This window comes from Pteropus vampyrus, unplaced genomic scaffold, assembly GCF_000151845.1.
Source record: "Pteropus vampyrus isolate Shadow unplaced genomic scaffold, Pvam_2.0 Scaffold302, whole genome shotgun sequence".
Lineage (NCBI taxonomy): Eukaryota > Metazoa > Chordata > Mammalia > Chiroptera > Pteropodidae > Pteropus > Pteropus vampyrus.
The window spans coordinates 2,169,003-2,185,674 of record NW_011889083.1 but is presented as its reverse complement, the minus strand read 5'-3'; the positions used below and the strand labels follow the sequence as shown (position 1 = coordinate 2,185,674).

The window sequence follows — 16,672 nt, the reverse complement described above, 5'->3', positions numbered from 1 at the left end:
GGGTACATAAATATTTATTAGGGTTATGTCTTCTTGTTGAATTGATCCCTTTGTCATTATGTAATGTCCTTGTCTCTTATTATAGCCTACATTTTAAAGTCTATTTTGTCTGGTATGAGTGTTGCTACCAAGTTGTTTTTTTTTTTTATTTTCATTTGCATGAAATATCTTTTTCCATTCCTTTACCTTCAGTCTTTGTGTATCTTTCAATATGAAGTGAATCTCTTGTAGACAGCATATGTATGGGTATTGTTTTCTTATCCATTCAGCTACTCTATCTCTTTTAATTGCAGCATTTAAACCATTTACATTTAAAGAAATTATTTTTTATGGTGACATTGGTTAACTAATTCCAATAATTTTCAGCTTTACACTTCAGCAGTAAGGCATATATATATTTACACTGTGTGTTCACCTCCCATAGTTAGATTTCTTTCTGTCACCACATATTTGACCCCCTTTACCCTGTCTACCTTCTCCCTCTCCCCCCACCCTCTACCCTCTGGTAACCACTAGTCTATAGTCCATGTCCATGAGTCTGTTTGTTTTGTTCATATGCTGCTTTTATGTTTATATTTCACATGTAAGTGATAGCATGTGATTTTCAACGTTTTCAGTCTGGCTTATTTCGCTTAGCATGATTATCTCAAGGTCCATCCATGTTGTCACCAATGGCAGTATTTCATCTCTTCTTATGGTTGAGTAATATTCCATTGTATATTTGTACCACAGCTTCTTTAGCCAATCATCTATCTTAGGACACTTTGGTTGCTTCCATGTCCTGGCCACTGTGAATAATGCTGCTATGAACATCAGTGTGTAAATATCTTTTCGGGTATGGGTTTTCAAGTCTTTGGGGTAAATACCCAGTAGAGGAATTGCTGGATCATATGGTAGATCAATTCTTAGTTTGTTGAGAAACCTCCATACTGTTCTCCATAGTGGCTGTACTAATGTGCAGTCCCACCAGCAGTGTATGAGGGTTCTTTTCTCTCCACATCTTCTCTATCATTTGTTATTACTTGTCCTGTTGATTATAGCTATTCTAACAGGTGTGATATGGTACCTCGTTGTGGTTTTGATTTGCTTTTGATTTTCCTAATAGCTAGCAATGTTGAGTATCTTTTCAAATATTTGTTGGCCATTTTATGTCCTCTAGAGAGAAGTGTCTGTTCAGGTCCTCTGCCCATTTTTTGATTAGTTCCTTTGTTTTTTTGTTGTTATTGACTTTTATGAGTTCTTTGTATATTTTGGATATTAAGCCCTTATTGGAGGTGTTGCTTGCAAATATATTTTCCCATTCTGGTGATTGTCTCTACCTTGTTGACAATTTCTTTTGCTGAGCAGAAGCTTTTTAGTTTGATGTAGTTCCGTTCATTTATTTTAGCTTTTACTTCCCTTGCTTTTGAGGTCAAATTCATAAAATCCTCTTTAAATCCAAGGTCCTTAAGTTTAGCTTTTATGTTGTCTTCTATGTAATTTATTATTTCAGTTCTTATATTTAGGTTCTTAATCCATTTTGAGTTAAGTTTGGTGTGTGGTGATAGACAACAAGTGGAGTTCCAGTTTTCCCAGCACCATTTATTGAATAGGCTTTCCTTTCTCCACTGTATGTTTTGGCTTTTTTGTCGAAAATTATTTGGCCATATAAATACGGGTTTACTTCTGGACTCTCAATTCTGTTCCACTGGTCTGTGTGTCTGTTTTACTGCCAATACCATGCCATTTTGATTACTGTCGCTTTGTAGTATAATTTGAAGTCAGGCAGAGTGATGCTTCCAGCTTCATTCTTTTTTCTCAGGATGGCTTTGGCAATTCAGGGTCTTTTGTGTAAAGTGATTAATGATAGGTACAGTTATTGCCATTTTATTGTTGATATTTATTTATTTTTTCCTTCCCCTTCTTCTTAATGAAGTTTCTTCAACATTTCTTATAATACTGGCTTGATAGTAATGAGTTATTTTAACTTATTCCTGTCCAAAAGCTCTTTATCTCACCTTCAATTTTAATTGATAGCTTTGCTGGGTAGAGCAGTCTTTGTTGTTTTTTAATATTCTCTGCCATTCTTTTCTGACTTACAAATTTTCTGTCGAGAAATCATCTCACAGACTATGAGCACTCCCTTATAGGTAACTGCTTTTCTTATGCTGTTTTTAAGATTCTTTATCTTTAATCTTTGGCATTTTTGATTATGATGCTTCTTGGTGTGGGTCTGTTTGGGTTCATCTTATTTAGAACACTCAGCACTTCATGGGCTTATATGCCTATTTCCTTCACCAGGTTAGGGAACTTTTCTGTCATTATTTCTTCAAATAGGTTCTTAACCTCTTGTTCTCGCTTCTCCTTCTCATACCCCTTAGATGCAAACATTGTTACACTCGATGTTGTCCCAGAGGTCCCTTAAACTATCTTTTTTAAAATTCTTTTTTCCTTTTTGCTGTTCCGATTGGATATTTTCTGCTACCTTGTCTTCTAAATTACCGATTTGATCTTGTTTCACCTAATATGCTGTTGATTCCCTCTAGTGTATTTTTCATTTCAGTTATTATAGTCTACATTTCTGACTGGTTCTTTTTTTATGGTTTCTATGTCCTTTTTGGCTTTTTGTTGAAGTTCTCACTAAGTTCCTTAAGCATCCTTATACCTATTGTTTTGAACTCTATCTGGTAGATTACTTGCCTCCAATTCATTTCTTTTCCTTGGGTTTTATTCTGTTCTTTCATTTGGGACATGTTCTTTTGTTCTCTCATTCTGGCTGCCTCTCTGAGTTTTTTTTCTATTTATTAGGTAGATCTGCTACATCTCCCAGTCTTGGCAGGGTGACCTTATGTAGTAGGTGTTCTATGGGGCTCAGTGGAATGGTCTCCCTGGTCACCTAATCCAGATGTTCCAGGAGTGTTCTTGTGTGGACTATGTGTGCCCTTCAGTTGTAGTTGAGCTTCGATTGCTGTTGGCACTTCAGTGGGTGGGACTGACCTTCAGGATTACTGGCTGTGAGAATTGGCCATTCCCACATGGTACAAACTGCTTTGCAGTGCGAGGGCTGGTCCTGCAGAGCAGGATCCACCCCAGTGGGTTTTGGTGTCTGCCAGGACCACCCTTTGGGTGTGTTGCTTGTGGCCAATCAGGTTGGGTTCCATTATGATTTGAAGCCAGCTACCAGGTGTGCTGGTCCTGGGGGCTCTTGGAAGGGGCTTCTGTGCAGGCCAAGGTCAGCTGCTGCCTGTGACTAGTCTTGGGCTATTCAGTAGAGCTGCAGAGGGATCCATAGTTAGTCACTGCCTGTGCTGAACCTTCAGATGTGTAGGAGAGGTCACAACATGAATCAAGGCCAGTCATCACCAGTACCAAGGTTGAGGCAGCTCAGCAAAAGGACCAGGGAACCCTTAGGCCTGCCACTGCCTGCCAGATGTCCATAAGGCTCAGCTGCTGAAAGAGTCTTGGGTGGTACAGGAATTGGGTGAAGCGGCATCTCTGGGAGTCACCAGTGCGGAGTGAGTGGTGTTCAATGGGTTAATGCAGATTCCAATTTTGCACCAGTGCTGAGCCTGGGGTCACTTGCGAAAGTCTCAGAGTCCACTGAAGCCAGCTGCCACCTGCCTGAGGCCTACAGACTCTGAAAGTTGTCCAAAAAAAGCTGTATTGTAGGCCAATGATGTCTGCCTGCCAGCTGCAAAAAGACCTCTGGAGGTGGACAAGGTAGATGGGACAAGGTAGGTGGGGTTCACCAGGCCAATGAAAATTCAGATTTGAGCATGTGAAGGAGGGCTCCACACAGGACAGATGGTGTCTGCTTCCCTTCTGTGCAGGAGGAGGGCTCAACACTGGGACAATGGCAGCTTTCCCTCCAGCCCTCACTCTGAAGCTGCATAACTCAGAGAGACATAACTCAGTCTCTCCCTGAATGTCTCTGGTACCTTCTGAGCTGCTGTCCCTTTATTGGAGCCCAGGGTGAGTACTTGAACATGAGAGAGTTTGTGTACAGGTCTGTTAAGATGACAAGCGGGTTTCCAGCCACCTTCTGTCTCATCCAGATGGACAAAATTCCGGCTGATTTTCACAGTCAGATTTTCCGGCTGATTTTCACAGTCAAAATTCCGGCTGATTTCACAGTCAGATGGACAAAATTCCGGCTGATTTTCACAGTTTTGTGAGGGTTGCTCTTCCCAGTACTGATGCTCCAAGCTGAGGAGCCCAATGTGGGCCTGCCCGCCCCCCCTTGCAGTTAAGGGGGAACCTCTGAAGCCAAGACATCCCTCACAATTCTCCACCACCACACATAGGTACTGAAGCAGCCCATTTCACATCTCTGCCCCTCCTACCAGTCTCAAGATGCCTTCTTCTTTGTCTTTAGTTATAGGACTTCTGTATATGCAGTCTTTAGATAGTTTCCTCATAATGCATTTTCTATCCTAAGTATTATCAGGGCCTAGACTCGAAAGGGAACAAATAAGGTATTTTTCTCTCCATTCTGTGGTGTCATCCCTGCCTCTTGGCCATAAATCTCAAATGCTCTAGATCTGGGACCTGAAAACTCCTGTCAAGTGCAAGATAGTATTTCGGGCTTTGTGTAGTCAGGTGCAGGGGCAGAGGGGCAGAGGGTGTCTCTGTTGCAACTGCTCAACCCTGCTGTTACAATGCAAAAGTAGCCATAGATAATACGTAAACAGATGGACATGGCTGTGCTCCAATAAAGCTTTATTGTCAAAAAGAGACGACTAGTTAAATTTTGCCCAAAGGCCCAGCAAGGTCCCTGATTTAGATATCTGAATTGAGGAACTGCAAGGAATCCAATGAAATGCTGGAATTGTAGTGGTAGGAGAGGTGGGGGTGTGGGGTATATTTTAACATTTGCCTCTCCATACTTGTATCTCACAATCTGAGATTCCTGCTGTTTCTTTCCCCTCTTTTCCTCCCTATCATTACCTGAGAAGTGTTTGAGCCCCATAGTCTCTGGTTCTATGCTTTTCACATTAGCCTTGGTTGTTTTCAATGCTGCGTGACTCAAGACAGTCAAAAAAGATGGACCGAATAGCTTATGTCCAGTAACCCCCATGGCCTCCAGATGTAATAAATAGTTCAAGTCTAAATAACAGACCAGATCTAAAATGGTGAAGGGATTAAAGGTCAGAAGCATACAATATCCCATTCAAAAAATAAAAGCCCAATAGCAACACTTCGATAAAGGCCGAGGACTTTGTGGCTGACAGGTAAAAGATCTAAATGAGAGTTATTACATGGACACGAACATGTATAGCTTAGTGGAATCACTGCTCCCATATACTGGGTTACAAATAACTGAAAGTGTGTGGGAGGCAAGGGTCTAAGGTATTGTGGGTAAAGAAGAATCAAAGATTCAAAATAAGAAAGGTAATAGGATAAATAAAATTCTAAGTGTATCTAACTGAGGTGAAAACATGGCCCACACTAACATTTTTGCTTTCCTTGGACACCTGAAAGAAACATGATTGAAATTTCTAGCTGGAGTATAGAAACGGTGCCCTCTTAAATGTATTTGGGAACATAAAATTTTATTTGTCAAATCAAAAATATTTTAAAATTGTAATATCTTTATTTTGAAATAATAAAATCAGCAAATCTCATAGAACTCTCGTGATTATAACTATTTATCCTAACAGGCAATTCTTATCTTCAGAAAGTATTCATTTAAATTCTTTGAGTATGTCCTAGACAATGTTAAGAATGATAAATTATTTTCAACAAAATGATAAAGAGAATCTAAAGATGTAAGATTAGTTATTACATAGAATTTGACTCCCCAAAGAAACAAAGAATATTGGTCAATATGAAGTATTAAGCTGAAGAATACACTTAAGAAGTAACATGGAGTCACTATAGCAAAACTGCTAAATTACTAAAATCATGTAGGTTGAGGTATGAGGATATGATTTTATTCTTCCTTTAACTAGCCTGGGAACTTAAAGTTTTGAATTTTCCAGTCCTTTGTGAATACCTGGATATACATCGAACTTTCAGATAACCCTCTGATTATCCCCTGAAGGACTAAGGAATGAATATTCACATACCCAGACCACTTGACACCCATTATCCAGTCCACCAATCATCTAGAGCAGCAGTCTCCAACTTTTCTGGAACCAGGGACCAGTGCTCCTATGAGAATCTAATTCCTAATGATCTGAGGTGGAGTTGAGGCAGTGAAGCTAATGCTAGGGAGCAGCTGCAAATACAGATGAAGCTTTGCTCACTTGCCCACCGCTCACCTTCTGCTGTGTGGCCCAGTTTCCTAACAGACCACAGACTGGTATCAGTCCATGCCCTAGGGGTGGGGACCCCTGATCTAGAGGAGTACCATCTCAGACAAATCCAAAGGCTAAGAATGCAAGACCGGTTCTTCTCTAGAATGTACTTTTTACTATAAAAATGTTTAACTTTTCTTTCTTCTTTGCAATACTTTTAGGTTTTTGCCTAGCTGTGTTCCCAATTGCAAACACTAAGCTTCTTGAATAAATCTTTATCATTTATTTCTACCTAGAGCCTCCAAACTCTTTTTGAGTTTATTCAACAAAGCAAATAACAACTATATGCTAATACATATGTACTAATCCCATTCGTACATGACCATTACTTATTCAATATATCTTGACCTTTGTGATTAAAGGATACTATGGTTCAAATAAAGAGCTGACAGCTGTAATACTGCATTAATGCTAGCTTGGTAGGTCATCCAAAAAAATGAAAATAATCATTAGTATTCATGAAATAAATGCTATCTAAATTTTATCTAACATTTAATTTTTTCATTCTTTTAAGTATAACATTTCTTCTTATCTAACATTGCTTCTTTAAATTTATGGATTTATTTCCCAGGCCTATTACCATAAGGGGAAACAATTCAGTTCTGATGACAGGGTTTTGGGATGTGGTTAAGTCTTGGCATGTTTATCTGGTATGATCTATGAAACATTCAACTTGTGAAGGTTTTGAAATAACTACTGCTTTGACATTAACTAACACCGTCATCTATTTCCCTCTTTCTGGTCTCTCATCTCCAAAAGGTTCTTTAAATTGGAAGCTATTATATCCATATATGAGAAATCAGAGACCAAAGGTGAAACCAACTGACTCTAGATTTATACCATATTTCCAGGGCCAGGCTATGTCTTTGCTTCTGGAATTTTAAAGCATTGAGAAAACAGCTTAAACTCTTTTTCAGGTCTTAGATTTCTCTTTTGCTGATCAATAGTATAAGAAAAAACATCTGAGAACTGGAGTAGTCAAACATACATTTATGTATAAAATCATGTCATGAGATGGTATTCACTACATATCCATAATGACACCCAGCAGAGATCATTTAAGAGCAATTTTGTTTCTTTTAACATAATGGAGAATCATTTTGTCCATGCTCCAATCCAGTAGATTTTCTTAATCCCACGGTTTCATAAAGAGTTCCCAAGGAAAACTGTAACAATGTTCCTTATCCCAATAACAATTCAGTATCAGATTTAAAGCAGTATTTGCTATTTAAAAAATATATTTATTTAGAAATTATGTATATGGAAAAACTTGGCCTTTTCATTTGTGTTTAAATAATTGAAAATGTATAGGAAATTATCAAGACACTTTTATTAAATATTATCTCTTCATACTTAAAAACTTTGAAGACAGATATCTCAGGTTTTCTCTAATGTTATTCTTTACCACCTGAAAAACATATTTCTTCAACAAAATTTGAATTTAAGAATATTCAAACAGGACTCCCTTGTCTCAATTTCAGCTGAATCTTCATGCCCTTAAGTGCCAGAACACAATACAAGTTATGCTAAAAAAATATAAAACCAGTTTTGCTTCTCTTAGCTTATCATCCATTTGAGGGTACATGAGAAAAGATGGAAAGGTAAATAAGACTTTTAACAAAAATTTCCTTAGAGTTGTCAGCATGCTATGCATTTCACCCTGTCATAAGGGAAGGGCAGATTGCCTCCCCCTTACTTCAAGCCACATGAGGGATACTTCAGAAAGAGCATCTGAGATCTTGGCCTGTGTTCTCAGAATTTGAAATTACCTAAGGACTTGACATGTGCTTAAAATTATACCAAAAGCAAAGTTATGGTTACATCAGTTAAAGACAGCAAAACTAACAGATCTGAGAGTAAACTACACTTCCGTGCCAATGGTGAAGAAGAGGAAGGAGGAGTTTTCCCTAAGGGCCAAGCAGACCACCAAGAGAGCAGAATGAGGTCATTTAAAAGAAATTTTACCTATGAGGGCTGCCTATAAGACAAGGTAACCTGAACAGATAGATTCCTTTTGCAGAGGACAAAAAGCAGGAACTAGAGAAGAACTACAGTCTGAATTTTCTGACTACCCTACAAAGCTCCCCATAAAAGAGCCACCAACTGAGCTTCAGGCACACAGAAGGCTACAATACAAGGCTCCAACTATATCAGTCAGATAATGGCTTTTTTTGTATCCATTAGCTCACTTCCATTTCACTAAAAGGACCTGATTCTGAAGGAATCACAAACAGCAGCTAGCATGGGGAAGAGACAGATCATGAAAGAAGGAACACTATGCACTTCTAACTCCCTCCCTCTCTCTCTCCCTCCCCTCTCCCATCTTCTCCCCTCCCCCTCCTTTGCACTTTCCCCCTCTCTCCCAGCTCTTACTCCTTCCTCCCGGTTTCCAAGAAGGCAGGCCCAACCAAGTTGCAGGAGAAAAAGTCAAGTTTTTCTTTTAGATTGGACTGGACTTTTTTTTATTACTTCATATGAAATAACCAGGGGAAAAATCTATAGGACTTGCGAAGGATTTCATCCATGAGCAAGGAAAATGAGTCAAGAGTGCAGGTTTGCAGAGGTAGAGTGGGAAAGGAAAAAGTTTCTGCTTACACTCCAGCTTGTGTAACACATGTGTTTTATGTGTAAGGGTAAAAAAGTATTTAAAGATAAAAAAGGGTATATCCTTGGGGGATAAAATGGGGGCAAAATGTCACTTTCTGGAGTCAGTCCATGTCTACAGACAAAATATAATCTAAGTCCCTAGTCTTTATGTGCTGTGTTTTGAAATCTTGTATTTATATGCTGTTTTCCTTCCTCTGCAAAGATGGTGTCATTATTTGTTTAAATAATAAGTTTGGTATGAAATGGTAAATACGTCAAACCACCCTTTTGCTAGGGATCACTGCCTATAAAGTTGGACAGATGGCCACAACACTGTGAAATTCTAGGGAAAAAAATATTTCCTGATAAAAGAGGGTGCAACAGACATTCATAATTTAGACCAGTAGTTGCCAATTATTTTGACTAAGAGGACCCCTTTTAATGTCATATCTATATTGATTATTCAATATAGAAATGTTTAATGCCATATGAATGTCATGTGAACTAGCCTAAACTACTATTGTTAGAGGTCAAAATAAAATTTGCCCATTGTTATTCTAATTCTTTCCCTTTTCTCCCCTCCTTTTCTCCTTCTTGTCTTCTTTCTTCCCCACACTCCAACCTTTCTCCCTCCCAATCTTCCTTCCTTCTTTTTCTCCTTCAAAATTTTATGGATTTATACTGCAGTCAGACTTCTAATTATTATTTTTTTAGAAGATATAGTTATGTGGTGAATATGCAGAAAATTATTAATATACATATAACAACTCATTCCAAAAGAATCCAACTGCAGCAATGTTTTGTTTTGTATTGTCGCTGCCATGATATATATGTTGGATGCAGTTGCTAGATGATTTACCATTCATTATCTGCTACTGACTCTGAAACTCCATAATGGCACAATGATTTCTTTAGTAATCTAAAGATATTTTATCTTAATAACTACTCTCTGAAACATGAACTTTATTTCAATGTCCAATGTTTATAAGGAAGTTCTTCAGGATGAGTCAATCAGTATCTAAGTCCTACCTCTTTTAAAGACTATTTTTAATGTAATTTGGATCAAATCCCTCTACTGCTCCAACCTATTCCAGTATGCTATGACACTTGCACAACTATGCAGTGTTTTCTCAAGCATTCTGCTCCCAGTTTTAGTATTCCAGGCATGCTGGCTTTCTCTTGGGTCATGAAAGGTATCTAAACCCTTCCCACCTCAGGGCCTTTGCACATGGTATTCTCTCTACCTGAATCACTCCTCCCTTGTTCTCTGAATGGGTAACTCCTTCTCATATTTTAGGTATATTAAATGTTAACTCCCCAGAAAGGCCTTCTCTGACCATCCCATTTACAGTAAGCAGCCCCACCTCTACTAATCTCCATCACAGTACCCTGTTTGATTCTCCATAACAGCACAATTTGTTAGTACATGCCAAACTATATTTTAACTTTTTTATAAAATGTCTCTGACAGTAGGCTGTAAACTCCTTAAAGGCAGGAACCATGTCTGCATTATTTGCCCTGTACACACAACATAGCCAGGAATATATAGGAGCTCAAGAAACACGTGGTGGAGTCGGGGGAGGAAGACAAAAGGAGGGAACTATTTGAGCATTTCTGAACCTTTTGTTGTTATTTCAAGCATAAAAGGGTATAGGAACAATACAACAAATACTCATGCTTATCTGACAAATATAGATCAAGTCCTGTGTATATCCCTTTCCTGTCTCATATTCCTTCCTCTCCATTCTGCAGAGGTAATCATTCTCTTGAATTTAGTATTTTTCATTACCATGCACATCTTTATATTTTAACCACATGTGAGTGAACTACTCAAAAATACATATTTTGTATTATGTTATAATTATAACTCTACATAAATATTACCAATCTCTTTATCATCTTTTGTAACTTGCTTTCTTCACTGAATATTATCTTTGTAAAATTCATCTGCATTGGCTTTAGTAATTCCAGTTTGCTCTTTCCTCTGCTTACTAGTATCCCATTATATTACACACTTACCCCTTTTCCTATTGAAACATATTTCATTTGTTATTTTCACCTTTTTTCTATTATAGACAATGTTGCTATGAACATTCTTCTTCATGTCTCCTCATGCACATGTTCAAGAGTTTCTATAGGGACATACCTAGATATAGAAATGTAAGTCATAGGGTAGATTCATGTACAATCTCGAAGAGTTTGCCAAATTGCTCTTCAACATGGAAATCAATCTACAGTCCTCTAGCAACATTCAAGGTTTCCCTTGCTTCATTCATACTTCGTATTGTCAGACTTTTAAATGTCTGTCAACCTCTTAGGTGTGAAATCAAATATTTTTGTTTTAATTTGCTCTTATCTAAAGACTACTGAAACTAAGTAAATTTTACTGGCCATTCAGGTTTCCTTTTCCTTTTCTCGTTTCTCCTTTTTCTATTTAAGTTGAAGGAATTTTTTTTATATTCTGGTTATTAATCCTTTGTCAGTTATCTTCTAAGAGTCTATGACTTGTCCTCTTGCTTTTTTATAGTGGCTTTTGACATATAAAATGTTTTCATTTTAAAAAGTAGTCCAGTTTATCGATCTTTTCCTTTGTAGTTTGCACTTTTCGTATGTTGTCTACAGAATTCCTCCCTGCCTTAAAGTCATAAAGACATTTTCCTATATTGTTTTCTGAAATTTTTAAAGTTTTAGTTTTTATATTTAGTTGACCTGGAACATTACTTTACTGTATAGAACAAACTCAAAATCCAATTTTATCTTTCTCCATAAGGATAACCAATTGATTTACCATCAATTACTGAATATTTCACCCTTTAATGATCTGTAGTATAAGACCTAAAAAAAAAAAATAAAAAAAAAATTCCATATATGTGCCAGTATGTTTCTGAGCTATCTATTTTGTACCATTAATCTATTTCTTTATCCTTGTGCTAATACCATACTATGTTATTATTATGGTTGTAAAGTCTTTATACCTAACAGGGAAAATCTGCCTCCCATGCTCTTCCTTAAAATTGTTTTGGCTGTTCTTGTCCCTTTGTTTTCATACATGCTATTTCTTCATTTCATAAATAGATCTCTTAGGCTTTTTCTATTTAAAACTAAAGAATAGGTCTAACTCTCTGGAATATTCTCTCTGAATTGAGTTCTAAGGTCCCTTATGAGGCCCAAGTGGAATCCTGCAATCTGTCCATACAAGGACAGATATTAAGAAAATTCCATTGGGAAATTCACAAAAATCAAAAAGGTACTTTGCAAACTCCATAAAAAGTCAATTTTATTAAAGGGCATACGTAATGTTCCTACCCCAAAATTAGTCAATAATATAACGTAATGTTTATCCTTCTAGAAAGAAAGGTTAATAAAGTTAACAGGAAGAAAAAAATAAATATTTTAACGTAGTAGAGAGAATTCTTCCTGCTAAAGTTTTACAATTAATAACATGCTTGAAAGATACAAAGAAGATACAACTTTAAATTGTTAAAGAAAATATCAATATAATTTTAAAAGTATATATAAATGTGTGAATATATATATCCTTTCAGATATTCTCTCTACCCAGTAGTACACAGGAAACCATAGTTTTCTCAAAAAGAAATTTCTAGTGTAATAGCTTTTTAAACACTGCCCCCTAATGTTCATACTGAGCTTCCTCTAAAATAATAAAAGGATTGTGTTAATAAAAATAACCAAGTCCTCCCTTGTGATCAGTCTAGTATTTTTGTCCTACAGACCAGAATTTACAGCCTGAGGCAATCTCAACCACATAACTGTCAGAGTCCATTAAAGTAAATCTCCAAACCATTCTAAGATTACTCTCATCAGCAAAAAGGCCAACATAGGAGTGAGAACAGACACCTTGGGCTTGGACAGCACTGAAAAGACAGCAATATCACTGAGAAACATCAGGAAAGTCTAAGATCCCAATTACATGTGCAACTTTAGACCAATCTAATCAGTCTTACTAAAAAAATCTAAAAATAAACATTGATTACCAGGAATATATTTCAAACTTTAAAAAAAGAGATGGCCCTTGCTTTATATACACACACACTCATGGCTCATAAATGACCTTTGCTTCCAAAAGAATCTATTGAAATTCAGACTCCCTGATGAGCAAATTTTTTCATGACTTCCACCACTGAAAATATGATTAATAACAAATGAAAAAGAATAGCAAAAATATATTACTCTCAACTAGAGCTATTCAGCGTCTTGTAATCACAAAGTCCATGTCATCACTTAACAATATATATCTAAGTATGAAAAGCTTAGAGGCACTTCATATTAAGTCAAGAAGCCTGAGTTTTAAACCTTTCCACCATTAAACAGCTGTATGACCTTAGGTACTTTCACTATTCTGGATCTGTTTCCTTTTCAGGAAATAAAGGACATGGTTCTATATGGATGTTTTTCTAATGATTGTTAGGAGGTGCAGATGTAGGAGATTATAGAATTTTGAGAGGTGTTTCTTCAGACTATACATGCCTTTCCCCATCACCTCCTTACTCCCCCATCCATATCACTTAAAAGTATATAATACCTCCACTCTCCCTTTAGCTGAGAACTTCTGAATTATATACTCTATCTTCTAGGCCCTTTGCCACTCTAAAATGCTAGTACAAGATCTGAGAAGTGGAAGAAAATTTAGAGATTCTCCAATGGCCCAGAACTTTTTATTCTAACCATAGTTAGTTATAGATGTGAAACTTTAGGAAGTGTGAGGCTGCCCACATGGATTAACATTTTATTTGTCTGGGCGATGTGATAAAATGCATTGTCATTCCCAATTTTCACCCATCTCAGAATCCATACCCTTTGCCATGTGACTTCGTAGTTCCTGCCACAACAGTAGAATATATCTCATCCCCCACTGGTGTTGGGCTTGGTCATGTGACTTTCCTTTACCAAAGGAACATTAGCAGATGTGATATAAGAGAGGCTTTAAACTTGTGAGAATGGGTTTGTTCTCTTGTGCCCTTGCCTTTCACTAGGAGAAGAACATGTACTTGGTAGCCACTCATCCAAGGACTATAACAGACATGCAGAGCAGACCAGGCCCCCAATCTGCAATTTAGGGGCAAATCTACTCAGTCTTGATCGGCTGAATCCCAGCCCACCCACATTCATGGGGATAAGAAAATAAATACTATCATATAAGATTTTGCATTTGTTACACATGCAGTATTTTTATGATAAGAGGGACTTTCAGAAAATATTTTACCTGTTATAATATCTTACACCTCAACATTTCCATTGGACTGGGAGGCTTTAAAGAAAAATCCCGATCTCACATAATCATATACAGACACAAAAATCCTTTTTAAAATCTTTTTAAATGTACTAGTTCCCCTTCCTGCCTTAAGAAAAAAACCTAAAGCTTAATGACAATAATTGAATATTCATGGTTCAGGCTCTTTTGGTATCTTAAAGTAATGACCATTTTATAGTGCTACATATGAACTATATAAAAAATAACAGAGTAGTGCAACTATGCACTAACTCCAGGCTAGCCTCTAAAAGTTTATTTGGAAATGTAAACATAATATTTACCACTTACCATTATCTCCAAAAAGTAGAATGCAGAAAAAAATGGCAGCTATTAAAAACTCTTCAGTCAAGTTCTGATTATTTATTCATTGATTCAAGAAACTCCTGTTGAGTCCCTACAATGTGCTCTGCACGATGTATGGAACTAAGAATAAACAAGAGGCTGCAGGATAGTGGGGGATACAGACAAGTAAAAGGCAAATACAAAATTGATAGAGAACACCCAACCCAATCTTCAAGGATCGAGAAAGTCTGTAAAGAAGTAATGACATTCACAATGAGAGCTAAAGGAAAAAGAGAGAGTAACCAGGTGTGGTAGGGGAATGGTGTTCCAAGCAGTGTAAACATGGTGTGCAAAGATTGAAATAAGAGACAGCATGGTGAATTTAGGAAATGCAAGCCATTCGGTTCCATGCATGCTTAAACTGACTCCACTTTAAAGCTTAAATTGTCGTGAAAATAGACACTTTCTTTCCTTGGCTTCCAGGAGGTTCTCTTCCCACTTCAATGACAATTCCTTCTCAATCTTCTTCCCTGTGTTCTCATCAGCTACCAAACATCTAGTCATTGGAGTACATCAGGCTCAGCCCCTTGGACCCTCCTTTCTCTATCTACACTCACTCTCTAAATGATCTCAGTGAGGCTTCGAATACCATCCAGTTGTTCTATAACTATCGAACTTTATATCTTCCCCTCAACTCCTAACCCCGATCCCTTATTTTACATCTCCACCTGGCTATCCAACAGGCATCTCAAGATGAGTCACATTTCTTAAGAGACTTCCAAACTTTCAAAACAAACTTTTGCTATTTTCCCTACTAAAACTTCTTTCCACAGTCTTGCTCAATTCATTATATAGCAATTCCATTCTTCTAATTGCTCAGGCCAAAAACTTAGTCATCTTTAACTCTACTCTTTCGCTGATACATCTAATCTGTCTGCAAATGCTATCCTCTTTATCTTGAAAACATAATCGGAATCCTATCATTGTTCAACCACCTCCACCATTACTACTGTAATTCAAGCCACCATTATCGCTAGCCTGGAATATTTCAATAGTTTCGTATTTGTTCTTCCACTTCCAACCTTGTCCTCTACAATCTATTCTTAACACAGTAGCTAGAGTGATCCTTTTAAAAATATTTCAGATCACATCATTTCTCTGCTCAAAACCCTCCAGTAGCTTACAATCTTAATCAAAGTAAAAGCCAAATTCCTTAAGAGGCCCTTTAAGATATTGCTAACCAACATCTCCATCTTTATTATGAGATATTTCTCACTGTAGCATGCACATATAGGCATCATACATGTAAACATGATTCTGAAATGCATTCACACTTTTCAGATGCTTTCTTTCCAAAGAGTTTTAAATGTATTTAATGAACCATTTTTTGAAAACTATTAAACTATAACCCAGTGAGTCAGTAACTGTCTAAAACAAGATATAGATTTCGATTCCCAGATGACTGCTATAAGAATTAGAGGACAATGAACCACTGTAAACCTCAATCTTAAAATTCTTTTCAAAATTTCAATTGTGACTACATATCTTTTAAAGTCTTTTTTAAAGTCATCACAGAAATCAGGTCACCCAAAGAAATTCATTATAGTCATTCTTGAACACATTTAAGTACCTGATAATTATTCAATAAATTTTTTTAAGCCATGTTGACATAGATTTAGACACATTCACACACATACGACTAATAGAATCAGACTCTAGATGAGGGGTGGGCAAACTTTTTCTATAAAGGGTACAACAGTAAATATTGTACCCTTTGCAGGCCAGATAGATTCCCTATCACATGTTCTTCTTTATTCTTCTTCAACAATCTTTAAAAATGTAAAATCCATTCTTAGTCCATGAGCTGTACAAAAATAAACCCAATTTGGCCCACATAATTTGCCAACCTCTGTTCTAGATGGAAAAGGTTGAGATTAACATAAACTTTAGATGAAAACACATAAATAAATTGAGTACTTATCTATCACTGTGTCACGAAGTTTGGAGTGTGTCTATGGAATTTCCTGACTTAACCAAATTAGGGAGGAGGGGAATCTTAGGAGACATCTCAAGGAAGTAAGTTGTCATCCTCCAGAGCTCCTGAAACTGACATACCAGCAGCCTAGGTGATGACCTACAAGAGAGGAATGATAACTATATTAAGACAGTGATAGAGAGGTTTAAGTATGACAGCAAATCTAAAGCCATAGGCATCCTTCCCAAATTTCAGATGCCAATTAGCACTGAGCTGCTT

At 37.0% G+C, this 16,672-nt stretch overlaps 1 non-coding gene across 1 annotated transcript in view; it reads right to left on the bottom strand.

Moving 5' to 3' along the window:
• Window positions 1-8,684: 8,684 nt before the first annotated feature.
• Window positions 8,685-16,672, bottom strand: part of LOC105303227 — a 37,021-nt gene continuing 29,033 nt past the window's right edge. The window contains exons 4-5 of the transcript XR_002776567.1: window positions 14,425-16,552; window positions 8,685-11,010 (exon numbers count right to left, since the gene is read on the bottom strand). This is a non-coding gene — a transcript (uncharacterized LOC105303227). The remainder of the gene's footprint in view (window positions 11,011-14,424; window positions 16,553-16,672) is intronic.